At 41.4% G+C, this 16,264-nt stretch overlaps 1 long non-coding RNA gene across 2 annotated transcripts in view; it reads right to left on the minus strand.

Annotated features, from left to right (window-relative positions):
- Positions 1–3,607: 3,607 nt before the first annotated feature.
- The window catches only part of LOC115512212, a 29,642-nt gene continuing 16,985 nt past the window's right edge, over positions 3,608–16,264 (minus strand). The window contains exons 1-3 of one of the 2 annotated variants that reach the window (XR_003968316.1): positions 7,391–7,452; positions 4,930–5,026; positions 3,608–3,704 (exon numbers count right to left, since the gene is read on the minus strand). This is a non-coding gene — a long non-coding RNA (uncharacterized LOC115512212). Of the gene's footprint in view, positions 3,705–4,929; positions 5,027–7,390; positions 7,453–16,264 lie in introns of those variants that run through there. The other variant, XR_003968315.1, reaches the window with a different exon arrangement.

Raw genomic sequence — 16,264 nt, forward strand, 5'->3', positions numbered from 1 at the left:
AATGAAAGAGGTCATACAGAGAAAGACAGATACCATATGTTTTCACTCTTATGTGGATCCTGAGAAACTTAACAAAAGACCATGGGGGAGGGGAAGGGGGGAAAAAGTTAGAGAGGGAGGGAGGCAAACCATAAGAGACTCTTAAAAACAGAATAAACTGAGGGTTGTTAGGGGGGTGGAAGGGAGGGGAGGGTGGGTGATGGGCATTGAGGAGGGCACCTGTTGGAATGAGCACTGGGTGTTGTATGGAAACCAATTTGACAATAAATTTCATATTAAGAACACTGCCTAGCATATGGTAAGTCAATAAATACTGGTATTAATTATTTACGTCATCCCATTCAACATGACTGTAACATATATTCACGTGTAATGCTTCAAAGGCTGGGACCAGTAAAACAAGGCAGGCAGTTCACTCAAATTGCTTTTCATCATTTTCCCAATGGACATTCATTACACCCAGTTCTATAATTGAGAAAGAGTTTTCTCAACTTTTTCTTAAATCATACCTCATTTCTAAGTCTGGCAAATTTATGATATATATTTTCTGACATGAAAGCGTCTCCTTTTTATTCTCCCCACTGGCCTCCTCTCCCACTTACACATTAATTGTAGTATCCAAACCCCTCGGATCTCTCTCTGTTCCCAAATTTCTCAGAAAGATCTAAAACACTGTTACTTGAGATCATTTTTAATCACCAGTAGTTTAACACGTTATTACTCTCAAGGAGAATAAGTTTGAATAAGAATCAAAGCTTTAAGCTCAAGAATGGGCACTCCTCTTGGAAGATTTAAATCATAAGCCAGCAATTAAATAGAATTTTAGAGAGCTGAGGGTAGGAAAGACAAACAGCAGCCTTTCCTGAGACTTCTGAAGGCACCCCTCTTCCACAAGTCTAGGCCAACACGGTCTCAATTTTGTTTCTTTGACAATCCAACTTGGTAACAATTCAGTCAAAACAAAATGATTTACCCTTTCCTGTGAGTTTAGAGAAGAGGGACAGGACAGGTATCTCTCACCAAATGGAAACCCCACTTGACAGCATTCAGAATCAAAGAATGTGATTGAGCCACCATCTATTTAAGTATCAACTTAAGCAAATTGAATGTAAAATTCCAGTGCCGCCATATTGACTCTGCCGTGGTCCCAACCTCAACTCCTGCATGTATCAATGACTTAAAAATAGATAAGCTCTAGGGGCACCTGGGTGGTTCAGTCGGTTAAGTGTCTGACTTCAGCTCAGGTCATGGTTTCGCAGTTCGTGGGTTCAAGTCCCGCATCAGGCTCTGTGCTGACAGCTCAGAGCCTGGAGCCTGCTTCTGATTCTTTGTCTCCCTCTCTCTCTGTCCCTCCCCTGCTCACTCTGTCTCTCAAAGGTGAATAAATGTTTAAAAAAAAAATTAAAAAAAAAAGCTCTGTCAACAATCAGAAATTTGTCAACTTTAAGTAAAAATTGGTTTATAAACATCCCAGAGCACATAACAAATCAAGTAAACTGAAAATCATTCTATAAGTTGTATATCCCTCATGGTCCCAACAGAAAACAGATGGCATGCTAAAACTGGGCAGTTTAAGGAAAATTTAATTAAAGAATTACTTACAAATATGTGGGCAGGGTATAGGGAAACCACATGGGAAAATGTAGAACCAGGGGTTGATAACTGTAAATTGTCTCTGCCACCTGTAGCCTGAGGAAAACACAAAGGGGAGCAGTTATCGGAATCCAGAGTGGGTGAATTGTGTGGAGAGGGCTCTGTGATATTCCAAGGGTGCAACCAGCTCAAGGCAACCACAAAGGGAAGGAACAAGAGGATAAATACCCTTACATAACTCTTTTTATTCTCTGATCTTTGGGCAGTGTTCTCCATAGGTGTTCTAATCTCAACTAGAAGACAGAAGACTAGAAATCTTACTGATATAATGATATAATATAAAGGTCAGCATCCAGGAGTACAGAACAGAGAAGGTGGAAAGTGGATCAAAAAGGAGGTATCTGGTATAGGATGTGACCTTGGCTATATCACAGGACCTCTTCAGGCCTACATTTTTCCATTTTTGGATCCCAGAAGCCAACCCAGTGCTGAACAAGAGTCAAAAAGTTCTTATTGAGTCTGTAAAATAATCTATTTAAGATAAACAAGCTCCATAACTCTGTCCAACTCTAATATTCTCTGATTAATTTGTTCAATGTTCTCAAATATTATTCAATAGTTGTGGCCTGACCATAGAAGAGGTCACAATTACTAAAGATGAATTCCACATCCCAATCCTTAACTCTGTATTCTGTTACCTCTTCTATATAAAAATGAAAAAATAAAGTGTTCAAGTGTTATTAAATTCAGTGTCTAAAGAAAAGAAAGACCGAAATATTTAGGTGGAGACATGATTGTGTGATAGTAAAGGAGAAAAAAATGCTTTGATTGTAAAATTAGGTACGTTGAGGCTATCTTAGTCTTATAAAGGAGTAACATGTGACATGCCATAATAACAGAGATGGGGAATATTTCTGGAAATATTCCTGCAATTTTTAGTATTTATTTCAGTAAATATTTTGAGTACTATTCTAGGTACTTAAGTTAGTACTCATAGTAGAGGCTCACAAGTGCTTATTAAATTTTTAAAAAGCACTCACCACCAATATTTTATCAGAAGCATGTGCTTTTGCATTTAGGTATATAATTAGAAAAAGGTTGCTACTTATTTTATTTTTCACCAATATTTCACTTAGAAATTTGCAATATCTCCTTAATTAAGGATTATATTTTTCCAGCAACAATTTAATTTCTCAGTAATTGCTACACACGTAGAAACCAATTGAATTGCTTAGAGTCATTAGCAAAAACTAAGCCAAGAAGGGCTCTGAATTTCTTTTCAGATATTTATTTTGAAACCATGTTCTATTTCTATTCCTAAAGCTCCTTCATGGGTAGATAAAACACCAGAAACATATGTTTTGATTCATCCAACTCATTTTGCAATCAGCTCCCAACCCCATAAATCTTAAGTGGGTATTTGATAATTGCTTCCTAAGGATTTATCCTTAGAACTTTTGTTCCTGAATTTACCCTATTTGATTCTGTCCTTTTTTCCTCAATGAGCCCAATCCACTGCTTCCTTGGGTTGTTTTATACTTGTTGAGTGTTTGTATGTGCGGGGGGGGGAAGATCCTCCCTCAATATCCCTCTAATTGCTTTTTTCTTTCTTCTTTCCCTTCCCTACTCTTCATTCAGTTTGTTTCTTTATTCTTATACAAACATTTTTTTGCAGGTCTTCAATGAGATACTCGATAGAATTAACTGGTAAGACTGTTGGACGAGCAAAGTTCTTCTAAAATGTTCTTCCACTGAGTGCTCTCCTCCCCCTCACTGTTTAAACTTTCTTTTTTAAGGACTCTCTTTTCAAATGAAAAAGTGAGGTTCCAGGAAAACGAAAATGACTTTATCTGGTTCTCACTGCTATTTCAGCTGGACAGCTGGGGCTAGATCCCTGGAGCCCTGCTTTGCCAATTAGATGATTTAACCTCAATTCTATCCCTTGTAATAAACAGCAAACAAGACCCATAGTTCACTTAAATCTTATAATTTGAAAAGAATGACATACCTGATATTCTTTTCCTTGAAACACTTGGTTTGTAAAGACATGGAAAGAATGTTCTATTTTGAGCCTGTCAGCAGCTCAGAGATGAGAGCTGGTAAACTGTCCCCTAAAATCATTAAAAATGCTGTTAAAAAAGTATGTTTGACATCTTAAGAGAAAATGACAAAAGGAAATGCCAGCAATCCTGCTTCCATACCTAAGGCTCTATTAGACACTGTCTAAATGATGGTGACTAACACCTGCTGTCAGGCATTGCCTTCACATGATATAAAAATAACTCCTCTAAATATCCTAAACAAAGTTGGAAGTATGTGTCGGCCATCTGTCTGCTCTAACTGGTTTTTCATTAGAACCCTATGATTTCTTGAGATGTATTCCAGTTTTTGTCCCTCTGAATCCCTAAACTGACCTCTGGATGGGTAAGGAGGACTGACCCCCTGAACATGTTTCCTTTAGAGATCTTATAACTGAACTTGGATAGTTTTAAGTTTCTGAATGTGCAGGCAGCCAACCTGGACCAGTTCAGGTCAGCAGCCTGCAAACTGTAGGTAACACGCGTGGCAGGGCCCTTGCTGGCACAGAGTCAATGCCCCTTCCGCGTACACATGCCGAGGCACACTCTGTGCCTTCCCAGACCTGGTCAGGGGTAAATTTAACTAGCACTCATGAGCGCTAACAAAGACTCAGGCTCTTTCCTTGGTGTTATCTATGCGCTACCATCACCCTCACCATAAATGGGAAGGGGAAGCTTGAGCTCCTGCAGCCACGGGAGCCATGGTAGCAGCTCAAAGGAAGCAGCACACGGCTGTGCAAGTGTGAGCTCCATGTTCCATTTCTACCCCTGGCTTACCGAAAGCACTTCCAAACCTCTCCCATCCTCACAGAACAAAAGATCAAGAGATACTCTAGTTCAAAAAAAATCCCTGGAAAGTGAAAACAGGTGCAAGAGAAGGGATGAAGGGCACAATCAGAAATGTAAAACTCCCAAGTTCAGTTAGAAAGTCCCTGAGGTAAAACCATATCATGTGTGACAAGAACAGTGTGAAACACTGCACAGGCTCACACCAGTTAGAAAGTAGGCCCTTAGCCATCCTGTTGAAGGAAGTGTTCTCACCACTTTCTGAGTGATGAAGAATGAGAAACTGGTATCTCAACCCTCCGTGTTTCCCTTGCAGATTGTCATGTATCAGTGCACATAAAGATTCAAAGTTGTCTTGAAAGAGTGCATTTCTAACATTCTCAATAAAATCTTTAGTGGTCCTTGTAAAGTCCACTATGAAACATCCCTCTAATATTGCTACATACAGATATTTGATGTTGGTGGATCTTACCTGAATATTTTATCTAAGGAGCACATTATGTCACTATACTCCAGGAGAAAGGGTAGAACCAGGATCCCCTGTCCAGACAGTATCTTCTCTCTAGTTCCTAAAGGAGGAAACAATCAGCACATCAGTAATTACAAGGCCATTTCACTATATTATATACTCCCCTCCTCCTAGCCAGGACACTGTGGTAATATGAGACAACGAAGAAAGGGGAAAAAGGTATCAGGAAACCTGAAGAGGCCCACAGGTGAGCAGTCTGGTCTTTGAGCGACAGTTGAAGAAGGTGAGAATGATTCATTTATAAAAAGGGAGATGAGAGGCATTATATGCTTTCAAGTGTCTAAACTAAAAGGAAAGGTGTTTAAGGGACACTGGGGGTGGGGGTCTTCCAAGTATACCCCAAACCTAAGAGTATCTGAGGCTCTGGGAGAAATTTCACAATGGCAAGAAAGATAGAACTCATCCTCATAAAAGAATAGACATTGTATTTTAAAGTATTTTATCAACACCTACAAACTAATTGGTAGTAGAATAAGAGCCAGGTATAAAGGAGATGGATTTGGATTTGAATTTTAATGACAGTGAGGGGTCTTGAGAAAGATCTATGCCCATAAATCAAACACACTTTTTATTGTGCTACACAAAGAATGGGTGCTACTCATCTCCTGAAATGCAATGGAGGCGTAAAGAGCCAGGGAGGCCTGGCTTCAGAAATGGGCACCACCACCCTTTATGTGTAAGACACTGGACAGGTTAATTATCTCCTGTAAACAAAAATATCTACCTTCTGGGGAAGATACAAGCAGGTAACAAAGGTGATGGCCCATAGCACCATACCAGAAAATGGTAGATCGATACACATTTGTCCCTTTCTTTTTGATCTCAGAAATGCCTTTAAGAACACTGCCCAAAGCTCTAGGTGGTGGCTTATGTTTCTATAAACTTAAATTTAGTACTTATGGAGATTTCAGGAGGTGCCATGTTATGGGATCCAGGTATGACCCTTTTCACCTGCTTGAGTTACCAGTAGAGTTGGCTTGACCCCATATAACCACATTGGTAAGAAGCCCAGTAATTACCTCTAGAGAATTCTCACCAGCCCCATCACAAATTATACAAAGATCCTGGAGGCCTACTGATTTCAAAAGGGATTAGTCCATCTTGCAAATGAGAATGAGACACCGGGATGCCAGAGTAGACCACCAATGCCTGCCGATCGCTGATCCTACATTACCCAGAGGGTGGGCATCTCCTCCTGCCGTCCTGTCAATGCTGCCAAACCCTGCGTGGCCTCTAAGCTTACCCCACACATATACCCAAGGTTATGGTTGTCTCTCTTACACGAACCCTGGACCCAAAGTTATGGCTCTCTCTCTTACGTGAACAATGGACCCAAGGTTATGGTTCTCTCTCTTATGTGAACACTGGCCAGTGGTTTTCAAAGCACAACACTGCTTCCTGTATGCTGAAACAAGTCCCTACTTCAACCAAGGAAACCTCTGAGCTGTCCTCTATCTTGGTAGTCAAGAATTAGGGAGGAGGGCCTGGGTGGCTCAGTCAGTTAAGCATCTGACTCCTGATTTCAGCTCAGGTCATAATATCATGGTTCGTGAGTTGAAGCCTCATGTTGGGCTCTGTGCTGACAGCATGGGACCTGCTTGGGATTCTCCCTCTCCCTCTCTCTCTCACAATAAAAAAAAAATAAAAAAATAATAATAAAAAAAAAAAAGCATAAGGGAGCAAATACCGACAAACTACAGACCTGTGGACCAATTCTGGCCCAGTGTCTACTTCAATATGACTCATAAGCTAAAAATGGTTTTCACACTTTTTAATGGTTAAATAATATATGTCAAAAGAAGAAGACTATTTAGTGACATGGGAAAATTATGTGAATTTCAAATTTCAGTGTCTAGAAATATAAAGTCTTATTGGAATAAAGCCATGCTTACTCACTTAAGTATTGTTTATGGCTGCTTTTGGCATTACAATAGCTAAGTTGCTTCTTGAGTTATTATAATACAAATCATATGGGCTGCAAGTCTGAAATATTTACTGTGTGGCTTTTTCAGAAAACGTTTGCTGACCTCTAGGTTAGAGACTCAGTCTGTTCCCTTTCAAAGAGCCCCTGGGCCCCTTATCCAAATTAATCCATCATCCCCTCCAGAGCTCCGCAAACTCAGGGAAGACAGAGATTTTGCTATACATAAACAGAACAAAGGGAGGGGTATACCTTTTGCCTAAGGCAACAGTAGCAACTCATTTCACTTTTTCATGACAAAGAGGGCAAGGACAGAATACCAAAGTGTACCAGCAGGGCTCACAGTTTCTGCTTACTTAAAGAACCAGATCAGAATTTCTCAAAAAAAAAAAAGTGTCCCTTTCTATTAGCTCCCTGATACTTCCCAAAGTGAAATATGAATAACATGTAGATTAATGATACTAGAAAGGGCTCTGAACTCACCCAAAAAGAAAATTGAGCTATTCAGCGGGGGAGAATCCTTGAAGATCCTTTATTTTAATATGACTCTAAGTAAAAAAAACAAAAACCAAAAAACAAACCTGTAACATTTGTTACGACCTTTCTCAGTAAATCTCAGTTGACATCAATAGGACTCCTTATTTCATTTATTCCTCGGTTTATTTCTTCAGCAAATACATTGGAGGAAGTACTAAGTGTCAGATACTCTTCCAGATTTGGATAACTATTATCCAAACAGATTAAGAAGCATGAAAAAAACAAACATTTTGCTCAGGGCTTCCATTCAAGTTGAGGAACACAAGCAATTTAAAAAAAGAAAAGATAAAATGAGCAGAACATCAAGTATGTCAAATGGTGATCAGTGCTGAGAGGACCAATAAAGCAATGAAGGCAAAGAGGAGAGAAGGGAGGGGATAAGGCTGGAGGTGAGGCCAGGGCCTTACTGGGAAGGAACCACTTGAGTAAGGACATAAAGGAACGGAGGGAAATGAGCCAAGTAGATAACCCAGAGAGAAGCATTCCAGACAGAGGAGAGGTCAAGGGCAATGACCAGGGTGGAAGCTTGCCTGGTGGGAGGAAGCTAGTGGGTGTGCATGTTTTGTGTTCTGTGAACAGCAAGGGGGGCAATGCAGTCAGAGCAGAACCAAGGAAGAACAGTCTCTTGTTTGATGATTTTACAGAGGTGGGGTGATAGAGGGGGATGGAGTACACATTGTATAGCATCTCTTAGGCTATTGTAAGGGCTCTGGCTTTTATTCTGGGTGAACTGTGAAATCACAGGATGATTTTGACAGGCAGAGAGAAAGAAAGAGAGAGGAGGAAAACTAACATGATCTGAGTTGTATTTAACAGGATCACTGTGGCTGCAACTCACTATAATAGGACCAAGAATGAAAAATAGGTGGGTATGGGGGGGGGGGGGAACAGTCTCAACTGGGAGACTCCTGAAATAATCCAGACATGAGACTGGCTTAGATCCAAGTAGCAGCAGTGGAGATGACACAAAGTGGTTGAATTGTGGACATATTTTGATTTTTTTTTATGTTTTATTTATTTTTAAGACAGAGAGAGACAGACAGAAAGACAGGGTGAGTGGGGGAGGGGCAGAGAGAGGGGGAGACACAGAATCCGAAGCAGGCTCCGGGCTCTGAGCTGTCAGCACAGAGCCTGACATGGGGCTTGAACTCACGAGCCATGAGATCAGACCTGAGCCGAAGTCGGACGCTTAACTGACTGAGCCACCCACGCGCCCGAATTGTGGACATATTTTGAAAGTAGAACAAATAGGTTTGCTGCCATAATGAATGTAGTATGAGTGAAAGACAGAAGTCAAAGATGACTTTTTCCTGTTCGACTGGAAAGATGGAATTTCCAGCTAATGAGCAGGAAGAACAGATTGGGGAAGATTAAGAGTTTTATTTTGGACATACTAAGTTTCAAGTGCCTATTAGACATCGATGAGGAAAGTCCAATATGCATCTGTATATGTAAATCTGAAGTCCACACTAAGAATATAAATTTGGGAGTCATCCAAATGGAGATGACATGGAATCCAAGAGTCCAAAAGAGATTATCAAGGGAGTGAGCACTGATAGAAAAGAGGGGCCACATGTCTGTATAGCTGGTTCTCTACAGGAACGCAGTTCACCTTTAAACCAGAGCCACACCTTACCAGTACAGCTAATGCCACACTTACCTAGCAGTCTCAAGTAGGGGGAAGTTCTCGAAATAAGGAGTAGAGTAACCTCAGAGATGCTAAAAGATATCTCAAAATGCATTCACTACAATCCCTAGGATGGACCTTTGGATCATCACTCAGGACTTATTTAAAAAAAACAACAACACTTAATTATCAAATTTGGTGATCTCATTAATCAGAAATTAGTAAGAGCCAGGGTGCCTGGGTGGCTCAGTGAATTAAGTGTCCAGCTCTTTTTTTTTTTTTTTTTAATTTTTTTTTCAACGTTTTTATTTATTTTTGGGACAGAGAGAGACAGAGCATGAACGGGGGAGGGGCAGAGAGAGAGGGAGACACAGAATCGGAAACAGGCTCCAGGCTCTGAGCCATCAGCCCAGAGCCTGACGCGGGGCTCGAACTCACGGACCGCGAGATCGTGACCTGGCTGAAGTCCGACGCTTAACCGACTGCGCCACCCAGGCGCCCCAAGTGTCCAGCTCTTGATTTCAGGTCAGGTCATGAGCTTATTGTTCATGAGATCAAGCCCCATGTGGCTGACAGCGCAGAGCCTGCTTGGGACTCTCTCTCTCCCTCTCTCCCTGCCCCTCCCTGGCTTGCATGCACTCTCACCTCTCTCTTTCAAAATAAATAAACTTAAAAAAAAAAAAAAGAAGAAGAAGAAGAAGAAGTTAGCAAGAGCCTGTTAGAGACATGTATGATTGCAACAGCTAGAAGCGATTGAGAAAAATGAATCAGACATAGCTTAAACAATCATGAAGACTAAAGTCGGGATTTCCTGGTGCTCTTCAGGATACATGATTCTTCTACCTTACTGCTGAGGTAGTTAGTATATGCAGTCCCATCTGGACTAGCTTGATCCATGGGTCTATTAGTGCTTCTTCAAAGACCACTATGTTGCTTAATGTGTTTTAGAAAAAGAACTGAGTACTACGTGGAGAAATATGCCAGAGGCAATGTTCAGCCTCTCCTTGAGGACCCAAGCAGCTCCATTCCAGCCCCAGGCTTACACCGTCCACACAGGACCACCACAGCCCTGCAGGAAGCCCTCTGCCCCAAAAGGTGGTTCAGTGACCGCTGACTCTTACTAGAACATGACCCTTGAATAGGATGACCACATGATTTAGCTTGTAGCCTCGGACACTTCTGCGAGTAGAAGGGGGTGCAATTACAATGGGTGTCAACTAAGACTGTTGTCTCACCATCTGCACAACACCCCACACTACTGCCGTCCCAGGCCCCTCATGAAAGAACTTCTTCCAACCACATAAAATACTCCTTGCGATGACTTCCAGTAATCACATCTTTCTCTAACTCAGAACATTTCCAGAAATATGCTGGCACTGCTTGCAGATTTAATACCCTATGCAACTTACGGACCGGGCCATTCTTTCACCTCTGGCTATTATTCAGTAGGTACCTGCTGTATCCCGGGAGCCAGGAATATACATTTATGGAAAGTACTCAGTATTGGTTGAATGCATGCTTAAATGTGTTCATTCACAAAACCAATGAGGAGCGAACCCTACCTTGACTGATGAATTCACTGATGCTCAGAGAGGTGATGGAACTTGGCTAAATTCACATAACTCATAAGTAGCACCACCAGGATTTGATTTCATAACTGCCTGGCCTCGAAGCCTATTCCTCTTTCCCTGTGCTACATGGAGTTGAAAGATGGTGAAAGACTCGTGAAAGACCGATGGATTTCATGTCTCATAAGATGGCCAGGATTCTTCCTCTTTCCTATTTCCCTAAGTAGTCGTTTTAACAAACAACCAGATGAAGAAAACTTCTGTGGAAATTTTCCGTGTGACTCCCACTCCAACCCACTGAAAATATGAGAAACTCTCCCAAAGGGCCTAAAATGACTTAAACTATTTGCTAAAGAATCTTTCAGATGGCACCACAGGTGGCTAGCTCTGTAAAAACACAGCACACAGCTACTCACACTTCTTCTTAACAGCTAGTAGTTTGCTTCCTAATTGAGAAATTCTCTCTTCCCACTGTGGGTTTGATACTTAGTCTAAGGTCTCATTATCAGCTGGCATTTTCCAGTGTTGCCCAAACTTGGCTGGGCATCAGAACCACCCAGGAGCCCTTGTTAAAAGATTTCTGCCCACTCTTCACCCACAGAAAGATTGGCTCTGGAGGTCTGGGTTAGGCCAGGGAATGAATACTTTCAACAGGCTTCCAGAGTGACTCTGATGAAGGCAGTCCAAACACTTGGCTTTGGGAAATCAATAAACACCACAAGAGAAGAGATTTGTATGAAAAAAAAAAAAATCACAAGTAAGGCTTTTGCCTTTTCCATCAAGCTGCAATTTTCTTCCAGGTACTTTGTTTTGGTATTGAAGTTAGACAGTCAGACCCGACCAAGACTTTCTGCAATGTTCCCTAAGCCCAGTGCTATCCAAATCTTTATCAAGCTGGATATATATTGATAAATTAGAGCATATGTCCCATTAAAAATGTTAATCAAAGGGTCACCCGGGTAGCTTAGTCGGTTAAGTGTCCAACTTCAGCTCAGGTCATGGTCTCATCGTTCATGAGTTCAAGCCCCACGTTGGGCTCTGTGCTAACATCTCGGAGCCTAGAGCCTGCTTCGGATTCTGTATCTCCCTCTCTCTCTGCTCCTCCCCTACCCATACTCTGTCTCCCTCTCTCAAAAAGAAATAAAAACATTTAAAAAATGTTAATCAAGAATGCATCACATTACAGCATATTTATAAAGTCCTCATGCATTTATCAACTTTAACAATTTGAGTTGTACATAGCCTTCTCACAACTAAATGTAGGAAATAGTTTAGATTCTTGTCTATAATAAACTCTTATCCCTCTATTTAAAAAAAAAACAAAACAGGGGCGCCTGGGTGGCTCAGTCGGCTAAGCGTCCGACTTCAGCTCAGGTCATGATCTCACAGTCCGTGAGTTCGAGCCCCGCGTCGGGCTCTGTGCTGACCGCTCAGAGCCTGGAGCCTGTTTCGGATTCTGTGTCTCTGTCTCTCTCTGACCCTCGCCCGTTCATGCTCTGTCTCAAAAATAAATAAACGTTAAAAAAAAAATAACCCTCTTTTGTAGAATTAGGTAACATATAACATAAATATTTTTAAAGTTTAAAATTTACTTTTAAATCTTTAATTTATACATCAGCTCTTGAAGAACTCCAAGGATTATAAAGACACCGGAATTAACACATAAGCAAAAGTGCTTCTGGAATAGGAAAGAGCCACTTGATTATGATCAAAATGCAACTTCATTTTTGTCTCCGGTTGGTTACACATTGAAATCTCATGGGGACCTTTAAAGATTCTGGTGCTTGGGCCCTACCCGCAAATATTTTTGTTTATTTCATCTAAGGTGTGACATGAGACTCAGGATTTCCGAAAGCTCCCTCGTGATGCTACTGTGAAGTCAAGGTTGAGAATCATGCTTTATCCGCTATACAGTGGGAGCATTCTGCGACTGAAAGAAGATTTGGGTGAATCCCTACCTTCCTGGCAGCTCTCAGATAATAGGGCCTTTTGCTCACTTTTGTGTAAAACACGGTCCCAATTCAGTAATTTGAAGACACAGTCTTTTACAGATATCAAGCATCTCAGTGTCTCTATTTAATCTTCCCCCTCCTCCAGCTCCCATGGCTGGGAGATGAGTGCTGGTGGGTCCAGTCCCCTACTCTTACTTGATCTGTTCACCTGCTCCCACACTTCGTTCTGCTTGCACAGAGTGGGAGTGGGAGATGGAGGAGGTGTGGGGTAGGGGGAGAGGAGGAGATGGCATGGTTCTGATTTGACTGGGAGGTTTCCTTGGACTTTGGGGGCTTGGAAAACGGTAAAGTCCCAGTAGGTCAGCAGATGTGGAGCTGTCTCTTAAATGAAGCTCTTTTATGGTCTCAGAGATTTCCATGCTGGGATACCAGTTTCCCTGGTTTTGAACTCCTTTCATGATTATTTTGCATCCTGCAGTCCACACCAGCCTCTTGTGTCTGAGGATTCTTTACTCCTCTGTAAGTCTCAAGATGAAGTCTCTTCCCTCTGGCCCACATCTGGTCCAGGGAGACGCCGGCACAAGCCCTGAAGCGCGCTCTCTCCAAGCTCTACCACATAAGCACTTAGCCCTTTTATTTTTCTTTCAAGTTCTCAGCCCCAGTCAGACTCAATGCAGTCTCTCTTCACCTTAGCAGGCCACATTAAGCAGAGAACATGCTTCAGAGCCCTCCAGTGCCTCAGGTAGATGCTTGATGTGTTTAATGCCAGAATGAAGCCAGTGTGGGTGGATTAGAGAGGACCAAGAGGACCAAGATGGTATGTAGGAAATAAGGTCACAGGGGCAGAAGAGTATGGAAGAACCAAAATAGGGACTTTGTATTTTATTCCAACTCCATAGGGCTGGGGGCGGGAGGGTAGGGTCCACTAGGAAACTTTAAGCAGAGGGGTAACATAATCTGATGTACACTTTAGAGTGGATGGTGGGGGGATAAGAGCAGAAGTGGGGCTGAATCAGTTACAAAGCACCACTGGTAAGAGGTGCTCTCCATGACCCACCCAAGTGGGTGGAGAACTTCCCCTCAACCCCTTCTGTAGGCAAAGAGATTCTTGGCCCTGTCCTTTATCCCAACCCTCTGATCACACCTGAGAAAACAAGGCAGAAGCCCATCACAGTTTACAAAGTCTCCATGCCAGTCCTAAGAATCTCATTTAAGAAAGAGTTTATAATGATCTGAGTGGAGTGAAGGAAATACAACTGTGCAAACAGAATCATCTACTGACCCACTCAAGTTTGGGCCCATGAAATGCTTTCAAGACTTTCTTCTGTTTAATACTGTCAGGCATTCTGAGGACTGCAGAGAGCCAACAAGCCCTCCACTGTGAGACAGGCACCTGCCTGGGTACCAAGTCCTTGGTGTCAGCAACGGAAAGGACTCCAGGGGTCTCCATCTCCACAGCTGGAACTCCGAAGAACTCAGTAAAGAACAGCAAATCGAATACTTAACAGATTTCATCAGGCATGGATTGAGCTGCGGCCACCACCACAGTGGTCATTGGACCTCAGTGCAAAGGGCCATCTCTGGCAGCGATCACTCTCCCTAAATGGGTCACAGGTTTGTCCTGCCTTGGTACAAACAAATAGTGCCCTCCTCTGCCCAGCAGCGGAACTTCTCTACAAAGCAACAACTAGCCTCACAGAATAACTGGAACTTTCCTTAGGTCAGGATGTGTCTTGCAAAATGGGCCAAAGAAACTGAAAAATAACACCGATGAGCCAGGGAGCCATGTGTAAGAAAGCTGTCCCTCTGACTCTGCCCTCAATTCATGTCCCAATTTATAAGTATCCTACTTTAACTGCAGAAAAGATAATGAAAAGATTTACATAATAGGGTAAGTCCCATCAATCAAAACGGAAAAAACAAAATTTAAAGTGCTGAAATTTTACATTGCTGTGATGAAGAGGAAATAACATTCTTGGCATGGCGTGGAATCTCGGTTCAAGTTTTCTGAGACACAATTTGGCAGTAAGTTACAATTTTTTTTTAAATCCTTTATTATTTGTTAGTCGGGTAATCTTACATTTGGGAACATGTCCTAAAAAAAATAGACCCCAAAGGAAATAAAGAAGTATGTATAAAGATGTTTAGAGCAGGGTCATATTTCACTACTTTATGGTATAAAACTGTGAAAACTCACACACAAGTGGCCAGCAGTAAAGAAATGCTTATTTGAAGTGCAAGCACAGTATTATAATGCTTTACTATAAAGCCAGTAAGCACTGTAATTTCAGGGACAAAAATATAATGCATGTGCTGTGCATAGGACACTGAAAAAACACAGAATACAAAGTGATGTTCATACTCTGACTACAGTGCAGGTGAATACAATGGCAAAAGATATTAGAGTAAACTATTTTTTTTTATTTTTTTATGTATCTACCAATAATTACTTTTTTTTCAATATATGAAATTTATTGTCAAATTGGTTTCCATACAACACCCAGTGCTCATCCCAAAAGGTGCCCTCCTTAATACCCATCACCCACCCTCCCCTCCCTCCCACCCCCCATCAACCCTCAGTTTGTTCTCAGTTTTTAAGAGTCTCTTATGCTTTGGCTCTCTCCCACTCTAACCTCTTTTTTTTTTTTTTCCTTCCCCTCCCCCATGGGTTTCTGTTAAGTTTCTCAGGATCCACCTAAGAGTGAAACCATATGGTATCTGTCTTTCTCTGTATGGCTTATTTCACTTAGCATCACACTCTCCAGTTCCATCCACATTGCTACAAAAGGCCATATTTCATTCTTTCTCATTGCCACGTAGTACTCCATTGTGTATATAAACCACAATTTCTTTATTCATTCATCAGTTGATGGACATTTAGGCTCTTTCCATAATTTGGTTATTGTTGAGAGTGCTGCTATAAACATTGGGGTACAAGTGCCCCTATGCATCAGTTAGAGTAAACAGTTTAATAGCCACTCTTATCTATACCAATGATCAAGTATAAAACAATAAAGTAAGTAAGGTAGGAGAGGGAGAGAAAGCCAGACAGAAAAAAATTGTTAGCTATTATTCCAAGCTCCTGTTGTCTCAAAGCATCATTTTCTGTTTTGGAAGCCAAGGAAATCAATTTTATTACACTAATAATCATTTGTTAGTAGAATATATTTGCTTATTAATATATAAGAAAGCAAAATAGCTTAAGAAAGTTATGCCAAATTTCCCTTTTTATCTCTTAAACACACAGCTTCACACTTTGGCTCATATGGACACCAATGAAGAAAAATCTAGGTCCATTTGTTAGTATTTATAATCTCTAATCTAAGGCTAAAAGTCAAGTTTACCTAGAAGGTTCAGTAATATGAAAATCAATCTAAAAACGACAGAGTTTCATGAAACCCCCGATAAGGCTCAAATATGACAGTTTGCTGGAGGCCTTCCATATTGAGCGTGAAATTCAGGCAAAAACAGTGAGCTTTTTGCAATTCTCATTATTAAGCTCACAATATGTTCTCAGTTCCGGCCTGCAGGGATTTCAAGTGTGAGCTCAAAATGTCTAACGAGACACAAACCTTTGCAAGGGCTCAACTATCTCTCTTTTGTAAAGACCAGGCAGTAGTTCAACATTTATCTTGTGCAGAAATCTACATGAGGAGTTGTTAAAATTTCAAAT

This window comes from Lynx canadensis, chromosome B1, assembly GCF_007474595.2.
Source record: "Lynx canadensis isolate LIC74 chromosome B1, mLynCan4.pri.v2, whole genome shotgun sequence".
NCBI classification, from domain to species: domain Eukaryota; kingdom Metazoa; phylum Chordata; class Mammalia; order Carnivora; family Felidae; genus Lynx; species Lynx canadensis.